The sequence below is a fragment of the Hippopotamus amphibius genome, chromosome 8 (genome assembly GCF_030028045.1).
Source record: "Hippopotamus amphibius kiboko isolate mHipAmp2 chromosome 8, mHipAmp2.hap2, whole genome shotgun sequence".
NCBI classification, from domain to species: domain Eukaryota; kingdom Metazoa; phylum Chordata; class Mammalia; order Artiodactyla; family Hippopotamidae; genus Hippopotamus; species Hippopotamus amphibius.
Genome location: NC_080193.1, coordinates 15,344,617 through 15,348,346, shown reverse-complemented (window position 1 = coordinate 15,348,346; position 3,730 = coordinate 15,344,617).

The following is a 3,730-nucleotide window of genomic DNA, read 5'->3' as shown; positions in this document are numbered from 1 at the left end:
CCAGTGCCCTCGCAACTGTGAGTATCCTGGGTCCCTGGAGGCACAGAGGAGCAAAGTGATGTCCTTGTGGTCACATGATCAGTTAAGTGGCACAGGCGGGATTTGAACCCAGGATTTCTAGCTGCACTGTAACCACCGCACCGTACCTGCCTCCGAAATCACTCACACGCAGCTTGACAGGCAGGATGCACCCCCCTGTTCACTGTTAGTACTGAAGGGTGGCACGCAAGTTCAACTGATGGCAGTGATCATTGCTGATCTTACGACATTATCTATAAGGTTCCAGGGGGAGGGAGGGTGCGCCCACCCCGGAGACACTTTGAACATCCTGCATGCAAGAAAGAAGTACTTAACCAGCGCCCAGCAGGCTGCAAGTTTCTAAGTGATTTATAAAAAGCCTGCTGAAGTCTACAGACTTCTAACAGGCGGAGGTGTGTTCTCCAGACTAAGAATAGCTGCTGAGGCCTGACGGGAGATGCTTTCTGGTGACATCAGAGCAGAGCAGCTTGAGGGGATATGGGTTTTCTCCAGCTTGGTACCAGCTGCTGGTACAGCCTCACTGCCTTTGCCCCTCAGAGGCCCGGGGAATGGGGAATTTGATGAATGGGTAGGAGGAACGGGGCTGGGTGACCCGCAATGTGGGGCTTCTGATCTGTCACTTCTCCACCTCCTCACAACCCCCAATGCTTGCTGGACGCTGGCCACCTGACCAGTAGGATGGGGACAGAAAGCAGAGGGCAGCAGGCGAGGGGGCAGGGTGGTCCGTACACCCGGCTTTGGGTTTAGATGCTTCCCGGGCAACAAGAGGGCACAGGTGCCTCCATCCTGCTCGCCCCCGGCCTCACCGGCACCTGAGGGGCCTCACGCCAGCCCACTGCGCCAGACCCTCAGGGGATTCTTATACACACCCGAGTGTGGGAACTCCTGCCATTTAAGGGAAGACCTCCAATTTGGAACTTGCTCCAGGCCCCAGCAGGTAATCGCTGACTGTTTCTGAAGTTAATAAATTCTGGGGAGAGAGTAAGTTCAAAGATTAAGTCAAACTAAGGTTAAATTATGGTCCCCCGCCAGGAGCTGTGAGCTTTTAGTGGAAGTATTAGAGGAGTTGGGAAGAGGGGAGGAGAGAGAAAGGAAAAGGGAACAGTTATTTAAAATACTCTTTAAAATTATGTCTTGCCATGTGCAGGCGCTCGTGCACAGTATGTTACTGGACGTTTGCATATTTATACATTATGCATATTTATTTTGCAGGGTTATGTGTCTAAAACTATAAGGACCATGCTTTATGGCCACTGGGGGATTTTTTAGAGTAATTGTGGCTGCACATGATGTTGACCTTGCACCCTGGCTCCACGAAACTTAGCCCTCCAAGCCTCAGTTTCCCCCCTTGCTACACTACAGTTTTGTCTTCTGACATCTAGGAGGGGCTGGAGAAATCATCTTTTAAAAACTCATAGCACCTGACTTTCAAAGAGCCCAAAGCATTCACCCACACGCTTCAAGGAAGGACAAAGGGAGAGTCATCCTTTTTAAAAAACGAAGGAAACACTAAAGCCAGAGAGTGACTTGCCCAAGGTCACACTGACTTTCCCCCCACATTCCTAAGGCTTCCTTTACCAGGATTGTCCCTATAGAGAGTGGCTCAGCCCGTGAGGCCCCCAAACGTTCCCTGCGTTAAAGAGGCGGAGGGGAGGTGACCGGCAGCCTTGGAGAAGCAGTAACACAGTGCCACCCGTGAGCCATCCCTGGGTGCACTGGACTGCAGCCCTCCAGACGGATGTGCCCCTCTCGTCTCTGGGATACGGGGTCAGTGAGCTGCGTCTTTCCGCACAGCTGCCAAGCGACTGGGCTCCGCGCAAGGTCACGCTACCAGGACTTGCCAAGAAAGCACGGTGGCACAGGTGCACCGGTGCATCCAGGTGGTCGAGGAATCACAGCACCACGTCCATGTGAGTTGTGGTCCTCCACCCTGGAGGTACCTTTTTAAAAACACCAACACCTAGGCGCCCACCCCCAAGGGATTCGGATTCCAGGCTTTCACCTCCCCAGGTCGGTGGCTCTAACCACAGCTAGGATGGAGACGTAGGCCTCCAACTTGATAGCGTATGGGAATCACCTGGGGGGTTAAAATTCTGATACCCACCCCCCGCCCCCAAGCCTGATTTAAATGGGGTCTTGGGTGTGGCCTGAGCATTGGAGGCTGTAAACACTCGCACGTGGTTCAGAAGTGCGACCGAGGTTCAGTCTGCACCTGGTCTCTCGGCCACCACCCCCCGCCCCCAGCAGCCAGGGCTGCCCTGCCGTTCCCAAGTCCCCCCCAAAGAGATGGTAGCCTCCTGTGGCTGTTTCTAAATCCTGCATCTCCAGAAAGTTCTGTTCTTGACTTCTGAATGTCAAGAAGCAGATCCAAAGCAACGAGGCTTCTGATCACGTTCCTGAACGGGAAATAAAGGCTCAACCTGCGTGGCGTAAAGATGTGCCCCACCCTGCCCTGCTGTGTGGACGGAGACAGAGGGGAGAGGGACTGTGCTGTCGTCCAGCCCTCAGGCCTGACCACGCATCTCTGCAGGGTCCTGGCTACTCAGCCCCCCCGGGGTGCATACCACAGGATCTGAGCCCATGCACCTCCCTGTGGATTTGGGGGCAGCCCTGGTGCTGTCTCACGTGTGCCCTCACATTTGGCCCTGGCCCCCCGGGTGACTGAGGCCCCCTGGGAGGGATGCCTCCTTCCGGGAGCCCCTGCTGCTGGGCCCCTCCCCCGCCCAGACTCTCCTGTTCCTGCTGACCAGCAAGGCCTGGGACCCCACAGAGGGGAGTTCACTCCTGTCTGAACCTGTCTCCCTCTCCCCAGAAATCCACAGGCCCTCCCCTCCCCCTGTGACAGCTGGTGGTTGGGCTTGAGGTCCAGGGCCTCTCTGTGCTCCCTGCCTCTCTGGGGTTTAGACCTACGTGACCTTGACCTCTCTGAGCTTCCTCTCTGGTGAAAATGAAAGGGTCGAGCCTGCCAATTCCGAGGGGCTCTTTAATCCCCCCCACCCCGAACCCCTCCTAACTCGGCTCCCGCCTGATGCAATGTGGGGAGGGAGGGGGTGCTCCTCCTTTCTCCCCCCAGCAGTCCCCCTGCCAGGTCAAAACACCAAACCAGGATTGTTGCCTGCCTGTGCGTACAGTGGGGACCCAGAAGCCCCCAAAGCACCTTTCTCTCCCACCCCCCACCCACCCCACCCTGGAGTCTCTTGGGCAGAAGGCATGCTTCCTCTGCTTAGAGAGCCTTGAAAGAGCAGCTGGGAAGCGGCCTGTCTTTCCTTCACATCCACATCTTCCTCCATGAAGGGCAGCGCCAGATCTGGTTCCTATCTCTGCTGTCTGCAGCCAGCCCTGGGAGGGCGGAGGAGACAGCTGAGGGTGGACATCTGGGAATCGTGCCCAGTCAGCGGGAGCAGCCCCGGGCGCTGCCGAGTCAGCACAGCCTGGGGAGGGGGTATGTGTGGCAGGGCACCTGGGCCCACCTCTTACCTCCACCCTCACCCCCACCCCACACCAGCCTGCCTCTGTCCTCTGTCTGCCCCAGCTGGCCCAGATGGTAGGTGCCTGCTGCATCCTGTCCCAAATGAGCCCCAAATTACCAACTGTGACGACTCTGAACCCCAGCATATGTTTATCACCCTGCCTGCCTGGCACTCAGTCAGTCCCTCTTGTACTTGCAGCCATCCCAGGACTGCGTGGAGGG